Genomic DNA, 16260 nt, shown 5'->3' with positions numbered 1-16260 from the left:
TTAATATGAACAATTCAATAATATTGGGATGTACCGCATTAAACATTTCACTGAGCTCAAATATTTAGTCCACTAATAAGCAAGAAGAGCGTTTGTTTACATCAATTCCAAACGTAAGTGGTATAACATACTTAAGTATGAATAAGCTTAATTTGTTGCCATAGCCTGAAGTAGCTAATAACTATATTTATACGAATGAATGAAATGTAATGAACTCAATTTATAATTTTTTTTTAATCAGTCAAAACAACCTTGAAAATGACGTTCAACTTTTGTCCCTGGACGACTTGTACATCAAGATGTGCGATCTTTATTATTATTATTATTAAAAAACAGTAAAACAACAAAAACTTACGCCAAGAAAATTTAACCAGAAAGATACAGTTTTCAATTTGTAAGTTTGTCTTATATATTTTCATGTTTATAAGTAAAATTTTACTTGCTCAATATATACTGTGCATTAAATTATTTTAACTTATTAAATAATTTATTAATTGGCTATATTGCCTTTCTCTTTTCGTCGCTTTATTTTACTGTTATATCCTTCTTATAACTGGAAAAATGTTTAATATGCAAAAATTACTTGTTTTTGTCATTCCACTTAAAACCTTTTTCATGATCTTTTTCACCTTGATCTTTTACTGGACACCGTATTTAATTATTTTACTATTTGAGCCCATCAATACCAGTATAATTTTATTAATTTTTACCATTAAACAAATATTTAATATTAATAAGTATTTCATTTCATCTTTTAGATCGATCTCATTTAAAATAAATAGTTTTTTTATTTCAATACACAATACATTTGCAGACTGCCATTTTATTTATTAATTATAGAGATAGTAGCGTATTAGGGTCATACCATTTAAGCCTATATGGCATAGTTTTCACCGCGTTATAATAGTACCGAGATAAATTAACACGTTATTCTATAACTTATATAAAAAAAAAAATAAATATTCTTCGGTACTGCAAAAGTATTTTTTATTTATGAAGTAAACTTACAAACGTTTATAATAATGTAATATTAATAATAACATTATTTACATCGTAGAAAAAATTATTAAAATGTCTGGCTACGGTATTTTTTAACCTTTTTCGGTATTTGTATGTAATTTAAAGTTGTTATTTCACTTACAACTATGTTTATTTTATTATTAACTTACATTTATTTATCTATTTTTGTAAATAAAAGATTTTAATTGATTAAAAAATATTTCGTAAACTAATGGGTAATAAAAATTAGAACAAATCGACATTTTCTTAAGGTACTACATCGTATAAAACATGGTTACAAATTTCTAAAATGACAATACTTTGAGTAACTTGAATAAAATATCAATCCAGTGAAAGGAATGGAGAAAAATGATATAACTTTAAAAGTATTAAATATTAAACGACTTACTTTCAAATTAATGGGACTTTTTTTCTAAAGCCCTTTCGGAGCTAATTATCGGCTCAATGTTGTAACAGGTAGCACTACTGGTTATTATCTTAAAAAAAAGCTATTAAAAATAATGATGTGTGTGTGTGTGTGTGTGTGTGTGTGTGTGTGTGTGTGTAAAGAATGTGTCTTATTTTCCGAGTTCAACCTCTGTGGATGGGACATGAAGAAGCGGGTGAGGTATGCAAGTGTGTGATGTACTATTCATGTTAAAAACATTTGTCAAATTTCGATTAACAGCGCAACAGCGCGATTAGTAATGGTTACCACTACAAATTCAGCTGTAGTAAAAAATTGCTAAACAAACGCGGTTTCCCACTCAATATTGATACATTATATTTCTTCCAGCTAATTAGAGCTTAGATCCGGTCAGTACTTAAAGCGTCAATTTTCTTTGAACCATTAATTTTAATCGCAGGCTAGATTGCGTTGATCCCCGTAAATTAAATACCCCCTCTTGCGAACGGGTGCTGAAACCTAGTGGTGGCTAGGGTGCCCACAGCAAACTATGGTCGTCAGAACACACGCCGCTCTACGTCACTAGCTGCTTCCTCGAGCACAATACGTAGCATCTTCTACCAGTCTGCACTCGTATCTGACCCAAGGCGGTCGTGTCCGGGTGGACTCTCTCAATTCTTGTTCGGATGAACATTACTTTAAGTTTTATATAGTTTATGTTTGCTATTAACGTTGAGTTATAAGTTGCAAGCGTTATGTTACAAAATCATTTTAAACCGCCAAGACGGCGTACGATTAAACAATCCTTCAGTAATCAATAAGGTGTTGTTTTCATTCATCACCTATGAAGACATACAGTCCACCCTCGCTCTAAAATCTACCGCAACGCTATTAACCAAGGGCGTCCCGTCGACGTCGCAACAATATAAAATAGATAAAATTTTCCTTTGATTTAATTTATTGAAATCTGGAATCTTTTGAGACATTAATGATTTAATAGAAAATATTATTAGGTTTTTCGTGGGCAGACAAAACGTGTAATGTTTTGTAGAAAACACACACACACACAATACATATATGAACTTTTTTTAACCAAGTACAGAGTTTATAAGATTGAATTATTAACCGTCTGCTATATCTCAATCTGAAAAATTTACCAGCGGCAGCTGCTTCCCTCTTGATGACAAATAGATGTTTGGCAATTAATGCGCTTAAAAAAGGAATAGAAAGTAATTAAACATAATTCTGTTTTTGTTGAAATATTTTTTTTTAATTTATGCACTCCGATGAATTTAAGTAAAATATTTTAAAAACGAAATAAAATTTGAAACATGGAAGATTTCTTTCGTAAAAGGAACAAGAATTACAATCTCCTTAAAAAAACATGCATTATATTAAAATTTTACAAAAGACAAATATTAAAGTGAATAAATTTTTTTAAAACTTTCGTATAACATTTTTTTTTTCAAATTTTAATTAAGGGTTCTCTTTCGGTAATAAATAAGATCTGGTACCTGAAGGAACACCGGATAATTCAATTTTCAAAGAAATTTCCATTGATTCATTCATTACCTTGAACAAATACTTCATAAGATAATGCTTTTTCATTAATTGAAATCCTCAATTAAAAAATTGATTTCAATTTATTACGTAGTTTTATTTCAAACTCCTATTAACAATATAAATTGCGGTATTTATTTAGTCTATTCAGTCATCAAGGTAACTTCTAGTTTTAATTAATTCTAAGTTTTTCAGATTAATTGTTAAAGTAATTTTTATAACAATAATTACTTGCTAAGTTACATTTTTAGAATTGTTTTAAATTTATATACTAGTTTTTATTTAAAATAAAACTGTTTACTCTTATTACCGTTCTATTATTGCCTTATGTAATTTGACAACAACTGTCATTTGTTTAAATTAATTTCAAGGTTGGATGTTTTGTTTTTGTTGACTTTTATAATTAATAAGCGTACGAAAATTACTACACCGATTAGAACTGTTAGAAACTGTTTTTGAACTGTATGACATAGTCAATTATTCCTTACTCAATTAAAAATTTAATGTTTAGGTTTTTCTGATGTAACCATATCTATATGGCTTATAGTAGTTTTATGAAAAGCTGAAGTTTTTTCTTTTTGAATCAACGAACTTTATAGTAGTAACTTCTGAGTGCCGTGTATTGTGGCTGTTCAATTTATTTCATTATTTTTATTAACGCGTTTATTGCTAACGCGGTTATCAGTTAATCAGCGTTTGGAAAAAGAGCAAAAAAACCTTTTATTGTAAACAAAGAAAATAGCATAATTTACATACATAATTATAATCTTAAATATAAAATACTCAAGAATAATTTTTTTGTCTTCAATCATTTGACTGGTTTCATGCAGCTCTCCAAGATTCCCTATCTAGTACTAGTCGTTTCATTTCGGTATACCCCCTACATCCTGCATCCCTAACAATTTGTTTTACATACTCCAAACGTTGCCTGCCTGCACAATTTTTTCCTTCTACCTGTCCCTCCAATATTAAAGCGACAGTTCCAGGATGTCTTAATATCTGGCCTGTAAGTCTGTCTCTTCTTTTAACTATATTTTTCCAAATGCTTCTTTCTTCATCGATTTGCCGCAACACCTCTTCATTTGTCACTTTATCCACCCATCTGATTTTTAACATTCTCCTATAGCACCGCATTTCAAAAGCTTCTAATCTTTTCTTCTCAGCTACTCCGATCGTCCAAGTTTAACTTCCATATAAAGCTACGCTTCAAACATATACTTTCAAAAATCTTTTCGTAACGTTTAAATTAATTTTTGACGTAAACAAATTATATTTCAGACTGAAGGCTCGTTTCGCCTGTGCTATTCGGTATTTTATATCGCTCCTGCTTCGTCCATCTTTAGTAATTTTACTTCCCAAATAACAAAATTTTTCTACCTCCATAATCTTTTCTCTTCCTATTTGTATATTCAGTGGTCCATCTTTGTTATTTCTACTACATTTCATTATTTTCGTTTTGTACTTGTTTATTTTCATGCGTAGGGCTTCATCCATGTCGTTCACTGTTCCTTCTAAATCCTTTCTACTCTCAGCTAGTATTACTATATCATCAACAAGAATCAGCCTACTCTATGAATCATGAGACCTTGCCATTGGTGAGGGGGCTTAAGTGCTCAGGGATACAGAGTAGTTGGACCGAAGGTGCAACCATATCGGAGAGGTATCTGTTGAGAGCCAGACTAAGGAATGATTCCTGAAAGAGGGCAGCAGCTCTTTCAGTAGTTGTTAGGGGCGTGAGTCAGAATGACTTAAACGGCCATATCAACATCACTCAGTCCTCTGAGTACTGCGCAGCTGAAAGCAATGGAAAACTACAGCTGCTTTTTTTCAAGAAAATGTGGCTCTCTGCATTTTCATATAGCAATGATGGAGGCGCCTTCCTCGGTAAAATATTCCGGAGGTAAACTAGTCCCCCGTTCGGATCTCCGGGTGGGTACTACTAAGGAAGGGGTCACCAGAAAATTAAAAAATAACATTCTACGAGTCGGAGCGTGGAATGTTAGAATTTTAAAAAAGGTTGGTAGGCTAGAAAATTTAAAAAGGGAAATGGATAGGATAAATGTGGATGTAGTAGGAATTAGTGAGGTTCGGTGAGAAGAGGAAGGCGACTTTTGGTCAGGTGATTTTAGAATAATTAACTCAGCTTCAAATAATGGGCAGACAGGAGTAGGTTTCATAATGAACAAGAAGATAGGGAATAGAGTAGAGTATTTCAAAACGCATAGCGATAGAATCATTAGTAATAAGGATAAAATCAAAACCTAAACCGACAACGATTGTTAACGTCTATATGCCTACAAGCGCCCATGATGATGATGAGGTAGAGTGTGTATACGAAGAGATTGATGAAGCAATTAAACACGTAAAAGGAGATGAAAATTTAATAATAGTCGGAGATTGGAATGCAAGCATTGGAAAAGGCAAGGAAGGAAATATAGTGGATGAATACGGGCTGGGCAAAAGGAATGAAAGAGGGAACCGACTTATAGAGTTTTGCACGAAGTATAATTTAGTAATTGCCAACACCCAATTTAAAAATCACAATAGAAGAATATACACTTGGAAAAAGCCAGGCGATACTGCAAGGTATCAGATAGATTATATCATGGTTAAGCAAAGATTTAGAAATCAACTCGTTGACTGCAAAACTTACCCTAGAGCAGACATTGATAGCGACCATAATTTGGTGATAATGAAATGTAGATTGGGGTTTAAAAACCTGAAGAAAAGGTGTCAGATGAATCGGTGGAATTTAGAGAAGCTTGAGGAAGAGGAGGTAAAGAAGATTTTTGAGGAGGACATCGCCAGAGGTCTGAGTAAAAAAGATAAGGTAGAAAATGTAGAAGAAGAATGGGAGAATGTTAAAAAGGAAATTCTTAAATCAGCAGAAGCTAACTTAGGCGGAATAAAGAGAACCGGTAGAAAACCTTGGGTTTCAGACGATATATTGCAGCTGATGGATGAACGTAGAAAATTTATATTTTCTACAAGCGAAACTAGCCTTCAGTAAGAAATATAATTTGTTTACATCAAAAATTAATTTAAATGTCAAGAAAAGATTTTTGAAAGTATATGTTTGGAGTGTCGCTATATATGGAAGTGAAACTTGGACAATTGGAGTATCTGAGAAGAAAAGATTAGAAGCTTTTGAAATGCGGTGTTATAGAAGAATGTTAAAAATCAGATGGGTGGATAAAGTGACAAATGAAGAGGTATTGCGGCAAATAGATGAAGAAAGAAGCATTTGGAAAAATATAGTTAAAAGAAGAGACAGATTTATAGGCCACATACTAAGGCATCCTGGAATAGTCGCTTTAATATTGGAAGGACAGGTAGAAGGAAAAAATTGTGTAGGCAGGCCACGTTTGGAATATGTAAAACAAATTGTTAGGGATGTAGGATGTAGAGGGTATACTGAAATGAAACGACTAGCACTAGATAGGGAATCTTGGAGAGCTGCATCAAACCAGTCAAATGACTGAAGACAAAAAAAAAAACAACAAGAATAATTAAAAACTTTTAACTAGATCCGCTTTTCAATTATAAAACAGCCATCATTAGTTGATGCATAGGAATTAGCGAAGTAAATATGGATAAAAAAATAAAATATATTTTAATTGTAAAAAATTAATAACTACATTAAAAAAACAAAACAATATTTACGAAAATAATATTTTTATATAGGTTTATGAAATAAAAAATTAGTAAATAAAACTATTTTTTCTTACAAAAGGATTTAATGTTCCTTTAAACAAACAAAGTCGAAAGCGAAATGGTGTTTCCCTTTATAATAAGCCTTTTCCCTTACATAGTGAATAAAAGCTGTTTATCTGGTTCTATTTTACCGTATCAAGTCTTCTACATATTTATCCCTCGGTAGCGCTGTCATAGAATTTACATACAGCTAACGTTTTAACTAAATGGACTCGTGAAACGGTACAGCAGATATAAATATGAATTCAGTCTGTACGAGTTGCATCTCAGTGGTTAGGCTGAATCGTTCTGTCATTATCATGTGCAAGTAGAATTATTTTTTATGCGTACTGTAAGTTATCACTTGTCTGGCGCCGTGGCATGCCGATTAAAAATTTTGTTGAGTCTTTGTTATTGGTGTTTAATGACATCAATTGAATTGCTTAACACCATTATTCAGTTCCGTGAAAGAAAGTATTTCAGTCTTGTGTTATCGTGTTGCTCCGTACCGTACGATACAGTTTTATAGTTCATTTTTATAACTAGTTTATTCAGTGTTATTTCATTTTTGACCGGGAAAACCCTTCAGCAGCTCAAAAACAAACAAAAAAATTCAGCAACGTGTATTTAACCTTAAAACAAATAACCCTGAAACTGCAGTCGAGACATTGCTCGAAAAGCAAGTAATGCAACAGGCGTTAGCGAAAGAAAAATGTTTAATACAATAAAGAAACACAAAATTAATGGTAAACATGTTAACCCTAAAAAGACTCGAAAGCGTGTGAAAATGATTAAAAAGTTGGACGATTTTACTAAAACCAATATCAGAAAAAAAGTTAATTCGTTTTATTTCAATAAAGAGCTTCCTAACTTGAGCAAAATATTAAATGCCTTGAATACCTATTCTGAACTGCCGAATTTTTCTAGAAGTACATTACATGGTATTTTAAAATTAATAAATTTTCGTTTCACGTCCACAAAAAAAATAATTCTTTATTGATTGAACGCGAATATATTATTTCACGGCGAAAGGAATATTTAAGAGAAATTAAGGATTTCGTGAACAGGGTAAGACAGTTTATTATCTAGATAAAACTTAGGTTAATGCGGGACAGGTTTGGAAAAGGTGTGGGTGAAGAAAGAAATAAAGTTCAAAAGACGCTTTTATGAAAGATTTGTTAACTAGGATGAAACCCCCGGCTGAAAAAGGTAAACGATTAATAGTAACGCACGTAGGAAGTGAAAATGGGTTTTTGAACGGTGGTTTATGGGTATTTGATCCAGATTTTCCCAAGAGTACCACGATGAAATGAACGGTGACAATTTTATTTAGCGGTTTAAAAGAATTGTCATATTGTTTCTGAAGGATCCATCATAGTAATGGATAATACGCCGTACCATTGCCTGAAAATTGAAAAAATTCCAAACGCTTTGACCCGAAAATCGGAAATCGCCGAATAGTTAAAATTGCGTACAACGATGACATGTTAAAAGTAGAACTTATAAAATTAGTAAAACCAGTTAATCAAAAATATATTTATTATAAAGTAGATAAATTAGTAACATTAAAAAATTGTATCGTGTTGCGTCTTCCTCCATACCATTGCAATTTTAACTTGATAGAATTGATGTGGGCACAAATCAAAGGCTACAATGGGAGTAATAACACAATATTTAAGTTAAATGATGTAAAAAATCTATTGATAGAAGATGTTAATAGAGTAGAGACAAATGCTTGGAAAAGTTATATTCAACATGTAATTAAAGAAGAATAAAAGTGTGGGAAGTGGACAGTTTGTGTGAAAATATTATTGAAGATATTATCATAAATTTGGGAAACGATGAAAATTTCAACAGACAACTTATCGAGCATTAAAGAAATAGATTGGGGTAACAAATATTTTTTTCTGTTTAAGTTGAGAAATTTTAATGTAGCGGTAACGTACATTCTTAAAAATGTTATTTCTAAGATAAATATATCATTTTATCACAATTTTCTAATTTTTTTTTATTAAAGTTATTTTACTATTTAAAAGTATTTTTCTCGGGTGGATTGCGCTAAATTAATTAAATTAGCATCATCGTACGTGGCTTTGGTTTGCACACGATTTCGTGAAACAAATTGTCGTCTAGTTTATTAAATTTGTTCTGAAACTGAATAAAAACTGTCTTTGTTTTACTTAAAATCAATCCACTTTTGGTTAGACAGTCGTATTATATTTCACCTTAAGAATTAACTCAATTTCACCTTTAACATTTACGTCTTTAATCTTAAGATCTTTTTTTTTTTTTAATTATTTAACTACGATTAAACTGTAATATCTTTAATAGTTTCAGCTACTTTTCATTTCTTTCCCATAATATTGGACTTTTGGCAAAAATTTAAAATTATCGAAACTTTTTCTTTGTGATCGTCTTAACTACTACAAAAAATAAATACACCATCTTAGTAATTCTTTTTTTTTTAGTTTTTTCAAAATATAGTATTCATTCACTCATGAATATTATTTTTATTCTGTTGACGAAAATCTTGTTAAAAACTGTATTAAGAAATTATGACAAATTCGTGACTGTATTTGTACTTTGTTCAATTATTGATTTCAGAATTTTTACTGTTTTGTAAATCGGTATGACGTTTGATAATATCAATTCGCCCGGTTGTTTATCTTTAACAGATGAAACGTTTATCAAATGAGAAAAAAATCGACTTTAATAAGAACTTCTCATGATTAACAATTTTTAGATATCGATAACTATATTTAGATACATAGTTCCCATTTTAATAAAATTATTCGGATGTTGAAATTGTTTTTATTTTTTATACATGTATATGTTTTATATTGAAAATGAATAAATAAAATGCTAATTTAAAAAATAATTATTAAAAGACCTTGCAACTGATTCGGTCGAAAAAGAAAGAGTACTTTATCTCTTAAAAGATTAGGTTTAGATCCCAATTTTTACGCATAGTAAAACATGTGTTTTTTTAATTATATTCCTTAACGTAATTAAGAGTGTATTATCTGAGCCTTACACAATTTTTTGTTGTTTTGTTTCTTAATGGGTTTTTTAATGTATATTACAAATAGATGGAATTATTTTTATTGTTGTAAGACTCTTCGTTTTTGTTAAGGTAACCAGCTAAGCCAGATAAAATTTAATTACACTTCCTTCAATAATTGAATTAAAAACACAATTAGTAATGATTTCTATTGGTAATAAGTAAAAACAGGCACGAATTGTCAGATCCTTTTTCTCTTTTTTCCTTCTTTTCCCTTTGAACAATTTCATCCACATATATCAGCTGTTAACCTATTTGAACAAATGATGAGGTGTCATTTTGCTTATAATAAAAGGCTTAACATTTTATTTAATAAAACATAATTCGATAAAACTAATATTTACGGAGCTTATTAACGATTAAAAAATTTAAATGGCTACCAATAAAAGCAAAATTTTCAAACTTTATTTATTTTTTAGATTATGCTGTTGGGTACATGTACAGCAAATTTCATTAAAATAAGTCAAATTATTTTTAAGATATAAAATTTGATTGAAAAAACACAAATTTGAGGCCAGAGGGAAAATTAAGTGAGATAAAGCATTTGTCCCCGTGAATTTTTTTATTTTCATATCCTGAATCCTGTTCACTTTCCGGGAGATTCTGTGTAAGTACAAAAAGAAGTTATTTATATTTTATTCGTATTTGAATATCTCAAAAAATAAAGTAGCTGTCGTATTTTGTACTTCTAAAGCTAGGCCTCATCTTTTATTGTACGGAATATAACATCTTATTTTTTTTAAGAATTAAGTGTAAAATAAACCTGAAAGACTATTATTGGTATTCCTTTTTAAGCCATTTAAGTAAATAAGTCTATCACTGAATTATGCTCAACAAGAATATAATTATTTTTGTATAAATGCGTTAGATGATGTAACTAAAAAGGTTTAGGTGATTTAATGCAAGACGCTTTTGAAATTGGCTAAACCGTTCTCAAGATAACAAAATAACCCTTATTAGGTTTAATGCAGAAAGCGAGATGTATTTCTAATTTCATCGAGCCAAAAGTACTTTTACACATCGGTTTGCCAAATGCAGATTTTTATCCCTACAAGTAACACCTTAACTCTAATAACTATAGGATCTAGATGTGCAGTGAACATTATTACCCTAAGAAAAAACATCATTGATCGATGTCTCTTGTACCTCAGATAGTTAACATCAGTCACGATTGTGTTAAAAGCCTTTTTTATTGTTATGATGAATGAATGGAAAAATTAAAGTATAAAATGAAATTCTTCATCGTAATCGACTCTGGTAAGGTTTATCAGTATCTTAAAAATATTTTACTGTACATGTGTCTACAAAGTCTTTCCATGATTTCAAAAATGTTTTACAAAGAAACTATTACAGTTACAGCTGTGCGGTTTGTGGCAAAAGAAAGAAAAAAGTATCAAGTTTTTTTTTTAATATTGGTTTTTTGCAGGTAGAGGCAGAGTAGAGGACACTGTGGTCAATTTTTTATAAAATATCATCAGTCCAGGAGAAAGCGCAATGTGTTTTGTGGTATCACGAGTCGAAATCACCGATTACTGTGCAGCGAAATTTTAGACGGGAATACGGGCCCCCTGATAGCAAGAGTATGGTTGTGTGGTATGCAAAGTTTAAGGAGAGTGGAAGTGTAGTCGACCTTCCGTGAACAGGGCAGCCATCCGTTATTGAAGAGAAGGTTGAGGTTGCGCGGCAAGCATTTCTACATAGCCCTTCCAAATCTACCCGTTATGCATCTCGTGAACTAGGGATTCCCCGGTCAACAATTCACAAAATTTTACACAAGAAACTAAGGTTGCACGCGTATAAAGTTCAGATATTGCAACATCTACAGTCAGATGATGGCTCTCGTCGGGCTGCCTTTGCGACCGAGATTTTGCAACGGATTGATAACGGCAATAATAATTGCAGCGTGTGTGTTTTTCAGACGAGGCTACTTTCCAAACCTCAGTGAAATTAAACAGGCATAATGTGAGAATGTGGGGCACAGAAAATCCGTATTTTACCAGGGAAAACAATTAGAGATTTCCCTAAAGTAAATGTGTGGTGCGGTTTGATGCACAACAGAATCACTGGTCCCTTCTTTTTCACTGATTAATCAATAACAGCTAACATTTACCTGGATATGCTGCGACACTTTGCTATATCTAAATGACTTGCAACCTAGAATGGTTTTCCAGCAGGATGGCGTACCACCACATTGGGGATTACTAATTCGAGATTTTCTGAATGAATCATTTTATTGTAGATGGATTGGGCGCGACGGTCCCACTCTCTGGCTACCACGATCACCAGACATAACTCCCTTGAATCTTTCCTCTAAACTTATGTTAAAGACAGAACCTACGCAACACCCATACCTGATCTGGACACATTGAGACGGTGAAAACTGAAGCTGTTGCTAGTGTTACCAAAGAAATGCTTACCAACACATGGCGTGAAATTGATTATCGGTTGGACATTCTACGAGCGATAAAAAACGCATATGTTAAAGTTTATTGACATGGTAAAAAAACTTGATAATTTTTTCTTTTTTTTTGCTACAAACCTCACAGCTGTAACTGTAATAGTTTTTTTGTAATACATTTTTTAATCATGAGAAGATTTTATGGATATCCTGTATTATCAGCATAATAAAGCACTGTCTCCAAGGATACTATACCATCTTTTTTTTAATCAGATTTCTGAGGGGAAAACGATAAAAAATAAGTGCATTGAAAATTAACTAATATAAGATTAAGTATTTAATAAGAAAGACAATACGCTATACTGTTTACTTTCAGTTTAACAAAAGTAGCATTATAGTTCACTAATCTCTCACAAATATATATATATATCGCGCGCGCGTACACACACACACACACACACACACACACACACACACAAAAATAAAAAAAATAAAAAACTTTATTTTACTTTACCCAGTAAGGTATGAAGTATTTTTCATATTTAATTTGAATACGTGAAATGTCTATGTATTCAAATGACATCAGAATAGCAGCTTTGTTTTCTGTTAGTGACTAAGATGAAAGTATATTTTCGTTTATTTTGAACTGTTAGGAAGTTTGTAAGCGTTCAATATCTGTTTGTTTTCATGATACATTATTTTTTAACATGTATTCCGTATTATTTTCGTAAATTCAAAATACTGCTGATTTTTATTTTTCTGGATACCCTGCGACATATCTGATAATTAGTATTTAGAAGGAAAACAAGACGGCCGTTTTAAAAAATAATTGTATGAATACATTTGATTATTTCCCACAATGCACATTAACAGATTGATTATTTCAACGCACATTAACGTGCGTTGAAATGTAGTGAATATCAAAAAGTCACCTTGAAAAGTTTTTCCATTTAATAACATCAAAAACAGTGGGACTGAAATCGAAAGTTGGACCATATATGCGTAAATTACTTTTTCCACGCGAGAGCTTGAACAATTATAAATCATTGTAATTTTATTGTCTTTTGTATTAGCATATAAAAGGTAATTATGCTTTACCAGAAAATGTTATAAGTTTTCCTAAGATTTCATAGTGTAAATTAACAATTTAAATAAATTCATGCTAAATGAATTCTTACGTCGCTTTTACGTTATGTAGACCACCAACGCTTTAACGAAAAAACCAAGATTGCAAGCACAAATTGAAATAGATGAAACCTAAAGGCATCTTGAATTAGTTTTGACGAAACCAATAAATAACACGTAAGTAAAACCAAATTATATCAATTATCTACAGAAGTAACACTGTATGTAGTAAGTATAAATATTGATCGCCAAAAATAATTTCATTATTACTACTCGTGAAAATAGAAAATAGTGGTGGTGCAAAAAACTTCCTTCAAAAAAAAAAAAACTATTTAACATTATTTAACACTCAACTAAATTCAGCCTATGCTAAACCATAATAACGAGATATTTCTGACCGAGCTTGATTTTATTTTGAATCTCAAAAATTGCTATAAAACAAAATGAAGTTGTAAAAAAAATCTCCGTTTTACTACGCACTAATTATTACTGAATTCTAAATGATTTAATGACTACATAAATTCAGAAAACTTAATATAGATTTTTGTAAACGAATCTATCAGATCGACAGTTCAGCGGTTCTGGAGTTTTAAGCGAACATCATTGTGTGCAGAACTTACAAAACAGACATACACACGGACACTAAAGTTTGGATTTAAATATATATTAATATGGACGAATATTATTATTATTAATATTTTTTTCTTAACTGACATACGTGCACAATTTGTAACAGTAAACAGTTATCTTCTAAAATTGTTATTTTCCATTATAAAATCATACTAACATTATTTTGGTTTTTGTTCGAAAAACATATGCATACGAAATTTGTTGGCATGTCCTGTTAGCCATAGACCATTAAGTCTTAAAGATAATTTTAAATAATATTCTGTTACAGCTAGCTATAAAATAATAACGAATTTTTTATCTTCGAGTGTTCTTTTGCCGTTTCTTGTATCTGCTCTCTCTCTCTCTCTATCTACATATATATATATATATATATATATAGAGTGCGGAAATATTTTTTTAAGATTACGTGAAATCTTATTGCGTAGATTTATTCATTCTTAAATGTTTAAACGGTATTTTTTTTTTTTTACTGAATCCTACTTTATGTTTCGGACACAAATATACTTACAACCAAATTAAAACGTAAATTATGCATACGTAAAAACGTATTAATACTTCAGCTGTACTGATGAATTGTTTTTCATGTCAGGCATTCTAGAGGCTGATTATTAATTAGTACTATAATATACCAAGCCCACCACAATTTAACCAGCATTCTGTCCTACAAATGACTTTCACTGTAGGGCTGTTCATATAAAATACATCATTACTCTTAGACAAAGCAACTCTGAATGGTTTCTCTTGTACTGAGGTTCTTTACTTCTCATATAACTACTAAAATAGGCATAATGTAAAACAACAATCTAATGTACTTCTTTCTGAGAATTACTGAATTTTTAAAGAAAAAAAATGTTTTTAAAAAAATTATTATTTCACATTCAGTTTGAATTTTTATTTATAAATCTAAAAAAAAAAAAAACAAGGACAGATAAAACAATTTAACCTCACTTTTTTTTAACCTAACGTACAGGTATTGTTAACATGCAACTTGTTTGCCATCAGTTTTTTCTTTTATAGTATCATCCTCTGGTGGCTTAGTATTGAGAATAGATGAGTCAAAAGTTTAACTTAAATATAATCCTGAACTTAATACTCCCCAACTTATCATTGTGGGGAGAAAGAAATATTCAATGGAGTAAAAACTATTTAGCTATCAGATGCACAACCAACCATCTATGAAATTTCTTTTTGAACTTTGGGGGCCTGTATAATTTCACTTTCTTTCAAATAATATTGTTTTATGCACTTCTACAGATTAATTTTTTCTGTCATAATTATGAGTATTTAGTTTTTGTTTTAAATCTGTCTACCTTCAATCGATTATTACTTCATAAATAAATAATAAGAGAAATTTTATTAATTTTAGAGCTTTACAAAATTATCTACGAATTTGATATCTTCGTATTCCTACCATTATCTAATAGATTTCTTCCGTAACTTGAAAAAACTTTTTAATTTGATCTTAAACCGACTGCTCCTTGTTTCTCCAACATATTTTTTAGGTGTTTTCAACTGTTATGTTTCAAATATGTTATTTTGCAAAAATTTAATAATTCATAGACCAGTTTTTCAACCCTTTGTCTGTGATCGGGGATAACTTTCACTGATGTTACCTGAAATATTTTTTGAGGATTTTTTTATTATTCCTGCCCAACACCATGTCTGTCTGTGTCTTTGTAGAACAGCTCCAGAAAAACAATCATTTAACAGAACAGTTTAACTAATAAATTTCTTTGGTCTCATCATCATGTGGTATTCTGCCTGCTGGCGGTTCCTGGCACCATTGTTGTCTCCATCTGTTTGTCTCATCATAACCTTCACTACCTTTTATGTCATTTATTAACATCAGCCTCTTCCTATGGTGTCTTCAAGAACTGTATTTATTGTTACTTTACCCCTAACTACATGCCCAATCCAGTTTCCTTTCCTCCTTCATATAGTCACCAATATTGTTCTATCCTCATTTATTCTTCTTAATACTTCTACATTACCTATTCTATCCACCACCTATTCTATCTTCTCCATCCTCCACCAGACTCACATCTCAAAATCTTGTCTTTTTCCTTTTTCCCCAGTATATATTTCCTTTTTCACTAGCGTACAAAAGTATATTCAAACATAGCATTTTATTAATCTCTTCCTCAGGGTTAGATCTATGTTGCTGCAAAGTAGGTTTTTCTTTCTAAAAAAGGCTTCCATTGCCATTGCAGTTCATCTTAATCTCTTCTTTACTCCTCTTTTGTTCAGTTAGTACTGCTCTGAGATATCTGTATATTTTTCATTTATTTTCATTCTCATTTATTTTCACAGCTGCTTTTTACTTTGTATACGATTCTTTGATCAGTCTCTTATCTTCCCAGTCAACTTTCTTTTCTTTCAGAATGTCAA

This window comes from Lycorma delicatula, chromosome 4 (genome assembly GCF_047948215.1).
Source record: "Lycorma delicatula isolate Av1 chromosome 4, ASM4794821v1, whole genome shotgun sequence".
Taxonomy (NCBI): domain Eukaryota; kingdom Metazoa; phylum Arthropoda; class Insecta; order Hemiptera; family Fulgoridae; genus Lycorma; species Lycorma delicatula.
The sequence above is the reverse complement of the archived record's forward strand: the minus strand, read 5'-3'. Positions refer to the sequence as shown.